At 34.2% G+C, this 18604-nt stretch overlaps 1 pseudogene; it reads left to right on the top strand.

The window, feature by feature from the left end:
- LOC149183791 (BRAP2 RING ZnF UBP domain-containing protein 2-like) overlaps nt 1–18604 on the top strand; it is a 123595-nt pseudogene that overhangs the window by 90985 nt on the left and 14006 nt on the right.

The raw sequence follows: 18604 nt of genomic DNA, 5'->3' as shown, positions 1-18604 counted from the left end.
TGAACATTGAAGAACACTCTCACTGCAAACCACTAGTAATAGTAATACACTTCAGTGAGGGTTATTCCTTGCCTTGTATATGATAGATGCATAAAGTACAATTCTTAGCATAAAAAATTGCTATAGAGTATGAAAGGTTGCTAATGGAATAAATATTCCACAATAAAATTGCATTATTGGCCATGATAGATGTGTTTAGTTGGAAGGCCAGTATTAACTAATGAGAGCAGATTGTTGTTGATTAGAATTGCATTGTAATATCCATCATACACTACTTACTATCAAAATTCTTTCTTCCTTAGTTGTACTTATGGATATTTTCACTATAATAAACTGAAAAATCCTCAAATCCTCATGTGTCTTCTTCTATTGGTAATACTCTTGTAACTTCATGTTCTAGCAGAATTTGTCTACAAGCTGCATTGAGACAAAAGTAGCAACACAAATTGATAGTTGCAACTTGTATGCATATCTCTATGGGATTATTATGGATGATATTGATTTCTGAATTGTTAATAATTCCTTATAACTTGTTAATTGTGTTGTTCTCAGAAAAAGAAATATTATTCTTAACTTCTATTATATTGGTATTTCTTATCAAATTCTATGGGGCATGTTGTTAGAAATTTCTACTTTCCTTTTATGCCTCCATGTTTGATGTTGTTCATTATTGTTTTTTAATGGATCCACTTTTGCAACTTTTCTACTAAGAATAAGGTTGGCAATGGAAGGCCAAGGGTGAATTAGGGTGGGGCTAAAATAGGTTGAGCCAGAATATGAACGAACTCAGTATTCGTGCCTATAACACATTCTTTTAATACATAGTAAAAACCAATATGTCACGTTTGACATCTACTATTTGTTCATTTATGTAAGAAATAAATTCTCTCGTTAGGCTTAAACATCCCAAGATTTTATGATTCTATGATAATAAAATTCTCTGTATTTTATTGCATAATAATTATTATTTTGCTATTCAATTTTGTCTTTCACTCTTCCATTCCATACCCTCGTTAGTTCTATTCTTGATTTTTAGTATTGACTGATTTTAGGATAACCTAGAATTTGTTTGAAATTTGCAGTTAAAAGGAATCATTTTACATATTTCTAGAATATGTTCCTTGAGGTTCAATTTCTAACTTAGTTAAATTTTATGAGCCACTAAAGTGTCTGTTCTAAGTATATACACACATTAAATTTTTTCGTGGTTGGCCTACCTCCACAGCAAAAACATACTTCACTCATTCTTCCCTATCTCTTTTTCTCGAAGTGAAATTAGAATTTCCCTCCCTCCCTCGACTATGAGGTCTTTGGGTTTGAAAAAAATTGTGAATGCAACCAGATCTATTTAAGAATTAAACTATTATGCGTGCTGAATATTTCATTTAAAATGATGAGTTCGACCTTTCAATGTCGATTTAAATGTTAGAAACTATTAGATGGAAGACTTATAGGTCATATTAGAAATCGTTGGTAACAGACTTGGAGATCATGTGTAGAAACTGGGATACTAATTCATAGATCAAGGGTAAATAGAAATCATAATTTCTAGATGCTTAATCAAAGCAGTCGTAGAAATATGGGTTGCGAAGACTGGAAATAAGAATGGCACTAATGCCAATGAAATTCTAAAGAAGAAAATTATACTATTATAGATATGTGATTATTTATATTCATACAAATAATTGGAATGTTGGAATGTTGGTATTGTTATTGATATATGAGTTGCATTAATTAGTAATTTCATAGGGAGAGTTGTGTTTTTGTTTTTTTACTCTAATGTAATTTTTAATGGTTCTTTTGTCATGGTTTCGACCCATTCCTATTTTTTTTTCTACTCGAGCATATCCAAAATTTTCAAATACGCAATTTTTTTTTTTTTCTACTCGAGCCTATCTAAAATTTTCAAATACGCAATTTATTGTTCTAGTAGAATCATATAGCATCGAAATCCTAAAAAACATTGTCACACCATTGGTCGATAAGTGAAATTCAGGCAATCATAAATGAATAGAGGATATGACTATGAACTCAATTACTCTGAATTTGTTCTTCCCAATTCTATACATTAACATGAATTTCGAGGGGGGTATTATTCACTACTCAGAATTTCTAATTTAATATAGCAATACAAAAAACATGACTTCTATAATTTTCCCTAAAATATCAAAACAAAGCCAATAATTCTCTAAAACAAGCCTATAATTAATTCAGAATCTAGGCATACCAAGTGCATTTACAATTTTGCAAATCAGTTCCAATTTACATACCTTCCATGTTTCCCATAGTGAATACTTTGACATAACTATGAGAGGAGGAGGCTCCGTATGGTTATTCTTCGACTCTTGCAATTCTGAAACGACATTTTTTCCTCTCCACATTTGAAGTAGAACCTAGATGAGCTAGATTTCACTAAATCTAATTTACACCTTGATCTGAAAAATTGGAGGAGAACTTCTCCTCTCAAAAACGGATTGTCCTCTAATTCTTTGGAAGCAAAAGAAATGGGTCTTTAAAGGTAAGAAATTTTCATAATATCTTCAAGATGGTGACTTAATTTTCATATGAACTTTTAAAAAGTAACACAATCAAATGCAATTCAAAATGGAAAAATTGAATAGAATAAACTAATATTTGATGATGGAGGTCAATTCTCTTGGGCTATGTCTAAAAGCTTGCTTCGACAACTACACCACTCTAATGATATCACTGGCAAAAGAGTACACACAAATTGTTGACAATTGAGTGGCTTGTTTCCCCTGCAAGGAAACAATCTCCTACAAATAATTCTCGCTCCAAAAATATGACTCCCTACAATAATTCATGAAAAGATCAACATAAATAGGACTCACACATGAGGTCCTTCTAATCCACCGAAAGAGTGAGGCAAAAAATGTACATCAACTCCACATTGAAGTACTGAAAAAAATCTTCTCTCACCAACACATAATGAGAAAATACTATAAAGAGATGCACTACTTTAATAACAGGTACTAGAGATGCAAAAGTATGGCTCAAAAACACCTACAAGGTTCTCTCCGCATTCAAATTTCTTTCAAAATGGCTTCTAAAACATCGATTGTCTCTAGCACTAAAATATTCAATTCTATAAAAGGTCCTTAGTAAAGTGCTCAAATTAGAAAACCGAGGCTGCCAATGAGTCCAGGACATTAAAGAATCCCAACTAACCTTTTCTTCAACTCAAAAAAGTTCAAAATTGAGTAAGATATGCTTCTCCAAGCCAATCTCTGATATATATGTCTTACAATTTGGCCAAACCTACAAACTGCGCTTAAATTTTACCCTTTAAAAAGTTCAAGAAATGATAATCACCTAAAAAAAAGTGCATTTTGTCACCTCATTTAAATACCCAATAACCCCTATGCACAAAATCATCACGGCCAGATGAAGCGTATGAGGATGAGGTATCGGGCCGACAGTTCGCCCTCGTCTGTGCTGAGTCCGTTTCCTTTGGGTAAATTCACATTGTGTGATGATGTTTCTGGGGCTTAGAGCCAACTGCGTGCTCCCTCTGGGCTGATCCCTTCATTTCCAACTTCGGTTACATGGAGGTCCACATCACAAGGGGTTAGCCTTATCTACCACCCTTGATAGGGGTTAGCCTTATCTATCACCATGCCAACTCACATGGCACACATAGCACCGATGGTCATGGCTTAATCCCTGCCGCAATATGTTAGAACCTCTCATCTTGTCGGTGGTCTCGTGTGTTTGTTATGATCTTGCGTTAGGGCTAGTCCCCACCGCCCTCCACTTCTTCTCGAATCCAGGGTCCTATGGACGGTTTTGTCACCACGGGTTAGGGGTAACGCTGAATGCCTCTCCCCCAATCTGAAAATCATGTCACATTAAATATACGCCGAGAGGATGCTTCAATAAGAACTAATGTTGTGGTATTATAGTGGAGGTCAGAGCTTGTGTGCGGCAGGTTCTAGGGTTGAACCCCACTTAGGCCTTCACGCCTCACATAAATTGTTTGATCAATAAAAAGGCAGGACATGATGACCTTTAGTTCGGCCACATGAGGTCCTTAACTGCACAACCCAATAAAACATTGCTAATTCATCCTTGTAAAGACTGACACATGGGTAATAATATTTATATTACCGTCTTCTTGTATAAGTTCGGCCACATGAGGTCCTCAACTGCACAACCCAATAAAACATTGCTAACTGACACATGGGTAATAATATTTATATTCCCGTCTTCTTTTATAATATGTGTCAATTTAGAAGTCCAGAAGAAATGATAGAGTCTTCTTTTATAATATGTGTCAATTTAGAAGTTCAGAAGAAATGATACAAATAAATCAAGAAAATATTATATGATTATAACCAAGTTACCAGAGATTGAATAAATAAATGGAAAATATATGTGTGGGTCAACTGCACAACCCAATAAAACAATGTTAATTCATCCTTGTAAAGAGTGACACATGGGTAATAATATTTATATTACTATCAACTGCACAACCCAATAAAACATTGCTAATTCATCCTTGTAAAGACTGACACATGGGTAATAATATTTATATTACCGTCTTCTTGTATAATAAAATTATGTGTCAATTTAGAAGTTTAGAAGAAATGATACAAATAAATCAAGAAAATATTATATGATTATAACCAAATTACCATTATATATATAGAGATTGAATAAATAAATGGAAAATATATGTGTGGGTGAAAATGCACAACCCAATAAAACATTGCTAATTCATCCTTGTAAAGACTGACACATGGGTAATAATATTTATATTACGGTCTTCTTGTATAATAAAATTATGTGTCAATTTAGAAGTTTAGAAGAAATGATACAAATAAATTAAGAAAATATTATATGGTTATAACCAAATTATCATTATATATATAGAGATTGAATAAATAAATGGAAAATATATGTGCAGGTACCTATATTTATTTATTGTCAAATTTTCAAAAAACAAAAGTCAAATTTCCAAAAAGGTATAATTAGGAAAACCACATTGAGTATACTTATTTATTGTCAAATTTTCAGAAAACAAAAGTTAAATTTTCAAAAAATACAATTAACAAAACCACATTAATCAATGTGGTTGATATAATAAGACATCATTTTCAATATAAATGAAGTTTCTTAAATGATTGAAATCCAAATTTACCATTACGAAATCCAAATTTACCATGAAATCAAAATGAAACAAATATAAAATTAAAAATAAATACATCTGCCATATATGTTTATCAAAGCCTTTTACAAACCTCTAAATTGGATTAATTCTACAATAATATATAAATCATAAAAGTCTTTGACAAGATTTCAACTCACCAGCACAAATATATGTAAGTGTATTACTCAATGATCCTATCACATTAGGTTTGCAAAATTATATAACCCTCTTGTTTTTAGAGACAATTAAAAAAAACTTCAACAAAAAAGCATCTTTATTGTACACATTCTAAGATAAATCCCCTTTGTGTGGTTATAATGGTTCGAACTTCCGCTAACTGATAACTTCTCATTACGTTATCAAACGATGTGATATACTTGAATTAGGTCGATGCATAAATGTATTTAAAACACTAAACCAGCAGTAGCTTTCATGCCCAATATTCTCATGATTACGAATGTGTTTCCTGTGTTGCTACACTTACTATGGTTTCTATGTCCACGAGTATAAAAACCCATTCAATACATCCATAAAAACAATTTTATAGCCATGGAGTCATTCATCTCACTAGACTAAGAGTATGATAGAGATATAAATTATTCATTGTTATAGTTCCAATTAATAAAAATGAATTCATATTCAAAAAAACTAATTATACCAGGAGTGGCATATAACTCCAACGGAAGGGAAATTTCCTATTGCATTTGTCTCTCATATTAGTGGCACAACAACATCTAATCACAATAGTAAACACATCAGGGTATCATCTACTCATGGCGTCTAAAAATATGTCACGATTAATTGAAACCATTAAATGAAATTAATGGGTGGAGGTTGAAACAAATGAAATGGTAAGAAATGAATGATAGTGACCATGAATGAAAAGAAGCCATATAAGAAGCTACACCAATTTTGAATCTTTAATAAATGGAAGATAGGATAAAACCAATTAAATGGAAAAATAATTCATATACTTTCTATATTATCCAATGGATCATGTATTATGTTAACACTCTATAATTTCCTTTGGTTATAGGAAGGAAATCTAGAGGTAACGACAAAGCACTTGCGGAGTTGGAAACTAGCACTTCAGACCCTAGAGAGGGCTCTCTCATTCAACCAAGTCACTAAATATTGGTTTCAATGAAAAGAAATGGATAGATATCTTGCAAATAACAGAGTTTATAGGTGTGATAGCAGAGGCAAAGAGAAACCCATTTGGCATGGAGTTAGTAAAAAATGAGATCAATGATGTGGTGGGTGCTCGATGAATTGGGAAAAGTTGTTCAAAAGAAAGATATAAACACTTATGCCAATTAATAGTTTTATATGTAAGAATAATTAAAAAAGTAGATAACCATCTCAAGGCATCAAGCAATGGATGAATCTTAAAATGATTATGGTAGAAAACACATATACAATGTGTAAATGACTACAATAGAGCACCGTTAACTAAATAGGAAACACCCACATAAGAGAGGAAATATAACACACACAAAATAGGAAACACCCACATAAGAGAGTTGAATCACATGATCTCTAAAAATATTTAACCGGGTACTTTTGATCCATCAATTTCATTAAAACTCAGAAAAAAAATTACAATATGCACAATGTTCATTCCTCTCCAATATAACAAACCACCCTCATTTTCCATGTCTTTACATCATTATATACGAAAAGGAGCTTGAATTACCACTCTAGGTGGTCGAATTCACTTCATAAAAGTTGAATGGTCCAGATGCAATGCATCTTCACTTGCTATGCATAAAATAGGAAAAGACTAATACAATTTAGAAACATCAACTCAAACAACGCATCTTTGTTTAACAATTCAAACTTCATTATTTTAACTTATAAACACTTCATGATTTTAACTAAATTACTTCTAGAAGATTCACATTTATAAATTTTCGAAAATAGAATTTTTTGAAATGTTTGAGCAATAGAGAGATTGAATTTCCAAAAAAAATGGCGCTCAAAGACAAGCTAATATATCTTGAATCCTCACATTTGTTACAAACCCGATGAAATTTTTTCTAGATGAGTGTCCATGAGAGAAACCTCTCTTAATTTCTAAAAATACCTCTCCAACTCCTCATAAACTGCACCCAAACATCATAACTAAAACAGGAAATGCCAAAACCTGAAAAATAGACTATAAAGAGGCATTTTAATATTCCAATATATGACACTTGTGCAGAAACTGAATGAGGTTTTTGCTTTTCAGTCCGTTATTGACAAACATATATTTTTATTTTTTGAAATTAAACTCTATTTTGTCATAAATATATTTTACAAAATATGGAAAGAGAGATCAATTTCGTAGCAAATTCGTGGCAAGTGCAAGTATCCTTCTGTGCTTTGTATGTTTGCACACTTCCTATGGCTAAATGGATCAAATGGGTAGGTTTGCAATGTCTCTCTGATGGTGTAGACCTCTTGAATTAGTCTCACTAATGGATCATATATTAGATGTTGGATCATTTATTATGTTAGCTCTCTATAATTTCCTTTGGCTATAGGAAGGAAACCCAGAGGTAGCCACAAATCACTTGTGGAATTGGAAACTAGCCCTTTAGACCCCAGAGAGGGCTCCCTCTTTGAACCTAGTCACTAAATATTGGTTTGAGTCAAGATAAATGGCTAGATATTCAACAAATAACAGAGTTTATAGGTGTGGTGGAAAATCATATATAAATCCATTGAGCATAGGGTTAGTAAAAAATTGAGATCAATCACGTGGTGGATGCTCGGTGAATTGGGAAAACTTGTCCAAAGGAAAGATAGAAACACTTCCCTAGCGGCCAAATAATAGTTGCAGATTTGAGAATAATAAATAAAATAGATAACCATCTCAAGGCATCAAAGAATGGATAAATTTTAAAATGATTATGGTAGAAAAGACATATAGAATTTCTAAATGATTGCAACAAATCACCATTAACTAGATAAATTCGTAAACAAATTTTTCATTGAAACATCATAGGAAGAAAGAAAACACACACAAAATAAGAAACACTCAAATAAGAGAGTTTAATCACATGAATCTCTGAAAGTATTTAACTAGGTACTTTTGATCCAACAATTTAAAAAAAACTCAAAAAAAATTTACAATATGCATAGTGTTCTTTCCTCTCCAATATAAGAAACCACCCTCATTTTCTATGTCTTTACACAATCATATAAAAATAGGAACTCGAATTACCACTGTAGGTGGTCGAATACACTTCATAAAAGTTGAATGGTCCAGATGCAATGCATCTTCACTTGTTATGCATCAAAATAGGAAAAGACTAATACAATTTAGAAACATCAACCCAAACAATTCATCTTTTTCTAACAACTCAAAATAAATGATTTTAAATTATAAACACTTATCCAACAACTGAAATGACTTCTAGAAGCTCCAAATTTTGAAATTTTCCAAAATAGAGTTGTCTGATATGTTTGCGTAGCAACAACACAGGAGAGAGACCGAATTTCTGGAAAAATAGGGTTCAAAGTGAAGCTCATATATCCCAAATCCTAACATTTGTTACAAACCTAATATAATTTTCTGTATATGAGAGTGTCCTTTAGAGAAAACTCTCTTAGTTCAAAAAATACCTCTCCATCTCCTCACAATCTGCACCCAAACATCATAACTAAAATAGGAAATTCCAAAACCTAAAAAAATAAACTGTAAAGATGCATATCAATATTCAAATATATGACATTTGTGCAAAAACTAAAGGAGGCTTTTATTGTTTGGTCTATTATTAACTCAAACCTCTTTTTATTTTTCAAAATTCACCTCTATTTTAGCGGAAACTCCTTTTGAAAATGATGGAAAGAAAGGTCAATTTCGCAACAAATTCATAGCAAGTACAAGTAGCCTTCCATGCTTGTATGTTTACAAACCTCGTATGGCTAAATGGATCAAATTGGTAGGCTTAAGATGTCTTTGTGATGGTGTAGAAATCTTGAATTAGTAAATCCAATTCTTGCATACCTCCTAGATGAAGAGTAAGATGAAAACACACTTTGATTCCTAGATTATAGGATTTTAACATATTACACAAAGAATATTCAAATATTATCAAATATTGGTGATTTATAATTTAAAAAGTAGAAATTCCTCCAGCCCGATTCCAATATAGACCATGCCTTTGACCCCTTATTCTGATGATTATGAATTTTTGTTGCTAGCGTTATTGTGATTTCTATGCCCTTGAGTATAGACAGTCAATCAATACATCCATAAAAATTATTTTAGATCCATGGAATCATTAAGGTCACTTGAGTAAGAATACGATAGAGCTATAAATTATTCATTGTTATATTTCCAATTAATAAGAATGAATTCATATTTAAATTTTTTATGATACTAGGAGGGCCATCGAACTTGAGCGCGATGACAGATTCCTTATTGCGTTAGTGTTGCATGCGAGTGGCATAGTAACATCTAATTGCAACAATGAGAAAATTAGGGTGTCATGTACTCATGGTATCCAAAACGATTTTAAGGATTAGTTCAAAGAATAAAATAAAATTGATAGATGGAGGTTGAAACAAATGAAATTGTATGAAATGAATGAGAGCGATTGTGAATGAAAAGAAGCCATATAAAAAGTGACACCAAGTTTTATTTTTTAATAAATTGAAGATAGAGGAAGACAAAAGAAACTGAAAAATGAATCGCATATCTTCCACTATGATCAAATCTTGGTCATTCATTATTTAACAATTGGAAATTCGACAAGCCGAAGTCCAATATAGACCATGCTTTTGGCCTAACAAGTTATGTTAGTATAAAACCAAGAAAACAAGTACTCCAAAGGGCATACTCTAATTAGTAATTTTCGAGTTTGATAAAAAAAAATTGTGGTTGTCACATTGAGGTATGCTACATGTTTGAAGAGTCCAACCTTGATATCTCTTCAAAGGATTATGCCCAAGAGGCATAATTTTTCACAATTTAATAAGCGAGTTTTCACTTATGCAAGAGGGTAAGTTCATTTCAAATGCTACATTTTTTTCATATCCACCTCTCATAATTTTTGGTGATTTACTAAGCATGTTTTCACTTATGCAAGATTGTAATTCCATTTCAGCTGCTACACCTTTGCCTTATCCACCACCCTTTCATTTTAAGAGACCACATATCAACAAATATTAATTTCTCTTTAACAAAGGTAAGGAGTCCTTACCAATATTCTATTTGTGGAATGTATCGAGGTATCTTTGGAAATTTGTTTTTGGTCACTCCCTATTGAAAATTGACAGGTATGGGATGAATTTCCTCAAATAAAATTTCATTTCTGACCCTTCTAAGGGGACTTTATGTAAATAGAAACTCATGTTTATATTTTCAACCATGTCTTTCCAAAAATAGTAAATCACCTTCATTCAATTCGTAATCATATGTATACTATTGAAAAACACTTAACTTGTCCTTAACCGATATCAATTGTTTAATTTTTAACTTAATCATCAATATTATTATTATTATTATTACTAGTATCCCCTTTATGATATTATTATATTATTATTAAAAGTAAATTAAATTCTCTCAATCATGAGACTCAATAATGTTAGGGTCCAACCCTAACTCCTTTATTTATGTAATAAGCCCAATAGGTCGAGTCAGAGTCATAGTGAGTTAGAGAGTCAATAGAGCCCGCATTAATAATTGTAAGTGGTTGACCTGCATTAGAGAAAAGGGACAATGGTTAGTCGAAAACGGGCCATAGTTAATAAATAAAGTGGTTAACTCATGTTATACAAGGGACCACTAGTAGTTAGCATTTTGGATGTCATTTAGCTATAAATAGTCTTAGTTAGTAAGGAAAAGATAATAGATTCTTATTGTAATTGAGCTGTGCTTTGTTGGAGGTTGTCCCCTCGAAGAGGTAAGTGAACATTGAATCTATTTCTGAATAATAAAATACTTTTCTATTTTTCTCATTTCTTGTGATAATTCTATGTTTTGGGCTATATTTCTTCATATTTCTGGTATTTTGGATTTCTTGTAGGTCAAGAGCATAAAAATTGGTATCATAGCACTTTCAAGGGCCAATTGTACCTGAAATTTTCACAAATTTACTTTAGGGTAGAGAAGTGTTTTGACGTCTTTAAACCATGATATCTAACATTTAGCACATAAACCTACGGATTTTGGGAGGTGTGCATGAATGTATTGCAAGAGGTGGTCATTCTTGTTGGAATCCCTTGTAAACCCTATGGGTACCCCTTTGAGTAGTAGTGCATTAGACATAACCATGCATAGTCTACACTTCCACATACCGTTGGGTATATCAGAAGCCCCCAAGGTTCACCTGAATCCTAACCTTAGATAATTCATTGGTCATCTTTTTTTAAAGTACACTAACAATAACACTCAAGGAGATTAATCATGCATATAATAGGGTAGTCAGGTAGTACAACTAAGGGTATGGTCTATCCTCCTTACTAAGCACCCTGAAAGACTGGGTCGAGTACTATTGTTAGACCCATGTCTATATTACGATCTGTAGCACCTAGTACTCCTTTGTGAGCATAGCTCCCTCTACCATTTGAAGATCACCCTCTACCTTATATTCCATATTAGATCTAGTAGTTGGGTTTCTTCGGCCGTCGTGCAACTCAGATTTAGTAGTTGGGGTTTTCATAGTGAAGATAAGCATCTTTGTGAAGCGAGGGTTTTGGCCACTATAGTCTAGATGAGATTGTCATAACATATGTGGCAGTACCAAAACCTTGGGATTCCTGTTATTACATTCCAGACCTGATTTTCATAGTACATTAGGTAGCATTAAGCCTTCAGTTTTCTAGCGGTTCCAATTTTTTTCCGACTTGACTTGAAGTGGCCCATGCCATTAGACTCTCAAGCTTGCCCACTTTCCAAGAAAACTACTCTTAAGTAATTAATTGGGGATAGTGTATGCTATGTACTAGATCTTGACTTATAGCTAATGAGAGGATCAAAGGCCTTGGAAAAAGGTTCAAGGAATTCCATAACAAGATTACCTAACAAATCTCATAGCTAACATACTTTATAACAAAATCTCATTACGAGGAGTCGAGTGTTGAGGCACACATAGAAGGAGAATCCATCCATTACATTCACTTTCATGGAAATCACCACCATTCTAGCCACCGAAAACCCAAGCTCGACATATACAAATTTGACGGCTCCAACCTTGTATTTTGGATAATACAAATGGAACAATATTTCTCCCTTAATGATAGTTGTGAATATGAAACTAAACTACTTGTTGGAGACCTTTACTTGGACAAAGAGAGATGGCAGTGGCATAAAAAATGTTGTCCATGGACAGTAACTTGGCACATGTTTGTAAAATCCATATGTGATCTCTTTGACTAGGAATATAATTTTTTTGGTCGTCTCACTAAGCATTGGAAAACATGTATAGTAAAGGACTACATTATAGCCTTTAAAAAATTGGCCATCGTAACTGATGGTCTAGGAGATGAATTCTACTTGGATTGTTTCATCAATGGCCTAAAATAAGGAATCCAATCCCATGTCTAGATGCACCACCCAACCACTTGGTTGGAAACATGCAACAAGGGATTAGATGTGAAAATTGCCTTAAATTCCCCATCCAATCGTTCAAATTTTATCTCCAAGGCACATCCCAACCAGGCTCAGGGCCCCACCCAAACACTTAATGTTAAAATGGTGTCACCAAAAAAAATGGTTGAAAGAAGAAAACAAGGACTCTGCTACTACTATGACGAAAGTTACTCCCTCCGACGTAAATTCAAGGAACCAAAATTCTTTCAAATTTGTGATATTGATAATAGCTCAACAGAGGAAGATTCATCCCTTGGGGTGCCCAAAGAAGAAGTTGGGGGAACCCAAACTAACAATGAACTCACAGTTATGCAAAATCAGCGGGTTAGCTCACTACATGCCCTCACTGGTATTTCTTCACCTCAGGCGCTCAAAAAAGGCTTCATTAAACATCAACATGTAGTGGTATTGATTGATAGTGGTAGCACTCATAACTTTATTCATAATAGAGATGTGAAAGTTGTTCATTCCTTTATGCAAGCGATATCTAATTTACAGGTCCTTATCATTGATGGCAAGATCATGAATGTAAAGGTCATTGTGAAAATATTAAGCTTGATATGGGAGACTACCACCTCAAGAGCCACATGGTTGTTATTGAAATGGTTGGTTGCAACATTGTCCTATGTGTTGAATGACTTCTCACACTGAGCCCTATAACAATGGATTTCCAAGAGTTATATATGAGATTTAATTAGAAAAACCACATTCATATATTAAGGGGACAATGTGTAGGTGCTCCTACTACTATAGCCCGCATCGAATGGAGAATATTTTAAAAAAGGGCCATCATGGAGTAGTTGCACAATTTAATTCCATTCAGGTCATTACATCCACTACTTATCACATTCATCTTCAGATGCAACAAGTACTAGATCACCACGAGCGGGTCTTTGACAAACCTAAACAACTTCTTCGCTCTAGGGGTGAAAATGATCATAGCATCCCTTTGGTTTCAGGTGCCTAGCCACCTAATGTCCGCCCACATCGATATCCTTTTTCCCAAAAGAATGAAATTAAAAAAATCATCAAGGAACTCCTCGAAGATGGTTTTATTCATCCCGGAATGAGTTCTTATTCATCTCCAATGGTCATCGTTTTAAATAAAGATGGAGAATGATGCAAGTGTAAGGAATTTTGGGCCATGAATAAGATCACTATGAAGGAAAACATTTATTTTCCGCCTATTGATGATCTTCTTGATGAATTTCATGGTGCTCAATTCCCTACCAAGCTAGACCTCTGCTTGGGCTATCAACAAATATGCATGAAGGAAGTAGACATTCCCAAGACTACCTTCCGAAATCATGAAGGCCATTATGAATTCATGGTCATGCCATTTGGTCTTTTTAATTATCCGTCTATTTTTTAAAGCCTCGTGAACCACCTACTGAAATCATGTCTCTGAAAATTTGTCTTGGTCTACTTCGATGACATTTTCATCTACATCATAACTTGGTGCCAACATCTTCAGTACGTAGATCATATATTACAACTTCCCCAAGATTGTAAACTATTTATCAAATTATCCAAGTTGTTTTTTGCAGTGTAAGAAGTCGAGTATTTTGAATACATTATGGGTCATGAAGGAGTCTAGGTTGATCCGAAAAAGATTCAAGCAATGCTAGATTGGCCCCAACCAAAAACCTTGAAGAGTTTGAGGGGATTCTTGGGTCTCATTGCCTACTATCGCAAATTTATCTACAATTATGGATACATTACTAGACCCCTCACTAATATTCTTAAGAAAAAATCATTTCTCTAGACAAATGCAACTCAACATGCCTTCTTGGCTTTCAAACATGGCATGTCATTCACTCCAATATTGGCCCTACCCAACTTCACCATATATTTTTTTATTGAATGTGATGCTTCAGGTACAGGTAATTGTGTGTTATTAATATAGGAAGTTATACCATTTTCTTTCACTATCAAACAACTCAGTGGCAAACATCTGGGTCAATCTACTTATGAGAAAGAAATGATGGGAATATTACATGCACTAGACACCTCGCAACTATACTTGTTGAGGCGTCGTTTCCAAATCCACAAAACCTAAAATATTTTGTGGAGTAGCTACTATTTTCACCACAACAAAATAAATGGATTGAAAAAATGTTGGGATATTATTATGAGATAATTTACGGAAAAGTGTGTGACAATGTAGTGGCTGATGCTTTATCATGCTAATTTGAGGATGAGAGCACACTGTTATCAATCTCTCTTCCCATACTAGATTATATTAAATATGCCTACAAGGAATGGTTCTCCCATCCCTCTCTTTTCCAACTCATTAATAACTTAAGAGATGATTCTAATTCCTCAGCAGATTACTCTTAGAAATATGAGATTCTTCGCTACAAGGATCGAGCAGTTATTCCATCGGCCTCCACCCTCAAAACCCCCATCTTCGATGAGATGCACTCATCTCTGATTGTAGGACATTGTAGCATTCAGAAGTCTTATGCGCGCGCATGTTATTATTTCTTTTTTACTTGCATGAAAAATAATATTCTTACTTTTTTAGTTGAATGTGATATATGCGAGTGAAAAAATGTGGAAACAACCAAGTCACTGGGAACCTTAGAACCATTTCCACTCCTTTCTTCAATCTGTATGGATATTTCCATGGATTTCATAACTAGTATCCCAAGGTTAGGAAAAAAATCATTTATCATGGTGGTTGTGGAAAGAATTTTTAAATATGCTCATTTTTGTGCTCTACCACACCCAGTTACCCCCACTTTCGTGGCTCAATTTTTCTTGGACTATATGTTCAAACTGAATCACATGCCAACATCCATTATGTCTGATCGCGACCCCACTTTCACCAATAAATTTTGGCAAGAACTTTTTAAACTATAGGCCATGCAATGCCAAGTATATATTGCTTATCATCCCCACACTAATGGTCAAATAGAAGCAGCCAACAAATGTTATGATATTCCGACACATAGGAAATACTTAAGTATAACTTGGTCTAGTGTAGAGTTAGCTAGAGAGTTTTTCTTTACTATGTACCTTTTTAACTTACAATTTTACGGTCACAATATGTTCTAGACATGAAGTGATCTGACGTTCATTCTCCCCTTGGTAGTACTCACACTTGATCTATGGATTAACACCCGATTGGTCCGTGATCTCTATTTAAAGATCATGGAGGGTCATTTGTAAGGTGACCGTTTATGAGAGAATCTTATATAAATTTTCTTTCTTTTACATTAATAAACTACCTGAAGTGACTATGTTAGCTTAGAAGATGGATTGTTTCCCTCTTTTAGGGTCTTAACCATGTAGACAATATTGGTGTATTGATTTCTGATCAGTTTGTGAGCGGTGTCCTTTGGTGTTCTATCTAAGGAACTTACCATGTAAGTTCCTACATGGTATTGATAGAACCTCTTCTTTACTGGCTCAAGCTTCAATGAATAATGATCTTGACACCTTTACAGAAGCTTATGGCCATCCAGATTAGGACACAGCTATGAATGAAGAATATTGTTCATTATTGGCAAGTGATACATGGATCTTGTTCCTCTTTTTTAAAAGGGATGAAAACTTGTTAGATGAAAATGGATTTAGAGAACTGAGTTTGGACTAGATGGAAAAGTTGATAAACATAAAGCTCGTCTTGTTACTAAGGCTGTTTCACAAGTTGAAGGCATTGACTATACTGAAACCTTCTCCTGTGTTTCAAAAATGAACTCTATCCGCCTTTTTCTTTCCCTTGCTACCTCTTTCAAATGGCAAGTCCATCACATGGATGTTAAATCTACCTTCTTCCATGGGGACTTGCATGAGGAAATTTATATGGAGCAACCTCCTGGATTTATATAAACAGAATCTAGCCTTGTATCTATTTATGGTTTCAAGCATGCACCTTAGACGTGGTATGCCAAAATGGATAGATTTCTTATAGATATTGTCTTTTCTAGGTGTCCTTCTGACAGTTTCGTCTACACCAAGAAAGTGGGTAAGTATCCTATCATTCTTGTTATTTATGTTGATGATATTATCCTTACTTGTAGTGATACCAACCTTATAAACCATGTGAAGTCCGACCTTAAAAAAGAAGTTTGAAATGACAAACTAAGGACACTTGCATTATTTTCTTGGTCTTCAAGTCTTGCAATCCAAGGAAGGTATTTCCCCTTCCCAGTCCAAGTATGCTTGTGATCTTCTATGGAAATTTCACATCGAAGTCTATAAGTCAGCCCCTTCTCCCTTTCTTTTTGGGGCCAAACATTTAGTCACTTGTACTTCCCCTGAAGTTGATGCTACCTTATACCGTTAGCTTGTAGGAAAGCTTTTGTATTTAACCCATTCCCATTCTGACATTTACTTTATTGTTGACCTTATTGCTCAGTTTATGAAAAGCCCAAATGAAATTCATTAGAAAGGAGATAAAATAATGCTACATTATGTTCGAGGTACATTTTAGTTTGGCATTCATTACAGTGGAGAAGCATATCCTCTATTGGTTGGTTTCACTGATTCCAATTAGGCTGGTGACCCTGATGATCGGAAGCCTACTGCAGGTTATATCTTCATTGTTGGTTCTGGACCTATTACACGGGCTTGCAAGAAACAAAGTGGCATTTCTCTTTATTCAGCAGAAGCAGAGTATCATGGTGCCATAGAAGTTAGCAAGGAAGCCTCGTAGCTTCCTCAGATCCTATTAGAGTTTGGATTTTAGCAACTTATCCGACTAAACTTTGGTGTGATAATCAAAGTTCCATTCAACTATGCAAAGATCCAGTCCAACATCAATGGAAAAAACACATTGAACTACACATGCACTTCATCAGAAGGCTTATTCATGACCATGTTCTTGAAGTGAAATATTGTTCAATCGATGATGAAGTTGCAAGAATCTTTACAAAGGCTCTCATAGAGGCGAAGTTTACTAAACATTGATTTATGGTTGGAGTTTAGGAAGTTGTCACTAAGGGAGGATAAGCTCTAATGCATCCTTCCTTCTCCTATTGTATTATATTCTAACATCCTTCAATCCTATCCGAAGTTGTTCTTAAGGGGGGATGTTATGATATTCCGACACATAGGAAATAGTTAAATATAACTTGGTCTAGTGTAGAGTTAGGTAAAGTGTGTTTCCTTACTATGTACTTTTGTAAATTACAATCTGACGGTCAAGATATGTTATATACATGAAGTGATCTGATGGTTCATTCTCTCCTCAGTATTACTGACACTTGATTCATGGCTTAACACCCGATTGGTCGATTATCTTTATTTAAAGAGCATGGAGGGTCATTTGTAAGGTGACCATTTACGAGAGAAGCTTATGTAAATTTTCTTTCTTCTACATTAATAAATTACTTGAAGTGGTCGCATTGCCTCAGGCCATGGGTTGTTTCCCTCTATGAGGGTTTTAACAACTTCAAGAATACCGGTGTATCTATCTCTGATCTACTTATGCACGATGTCCTTTGGTGTTCTATCTAAGGAACTTGTTGGCATTATGATACAGGTGTTGTCCTTGATGGAAAATCACTCAGATGAAATATAACAGTGCAACATGTCAACAGCAAAGAATTATAGTTCAGCGTACAAAGAATGAAGAAAGAAAGGTATACGTAGGTTCACCTCGACCAAGTTGTGTATACATGCAGGTTTACTGAACAAAAGGAGTGTATACGTACACACGCACTTTCACAAAAGGAAAAGTGTGTATATCGTGGGAAAACAAAGTTTTTGGTCCAAGGTATTTGACCCAAGGTAATTGGTACGAGGTATTTGGTCTGTGGTATTGGTCCTATGTAGTTTTGTTCGATGGTATTGAGAAAGGCTTAAAACTATATAAAGAGGAGAATATCATTAGGCGAAGGTGT

Source organism: Pinus tabuliformis, chromosome 3_2, assembly GCF_031772625.1.
Source record: "Pinus tabuliformis cultivar Carrire ecotype Pingquan chromosome 3_2, CPIR1, whole genome shotgun sequence".
NCBI classification, from domain to species: Eukaryota; Viridiplantae; Streptophyta; class Pinopsida; order Pinales; family Pinaceae; genus Pinus; species Pinus tabuliformis.
The sequence above is the reverse complement of the archived record's forward strand: the minus strand, read 5'-3'. Positions and strand labels throughout refer to the sequence as shown.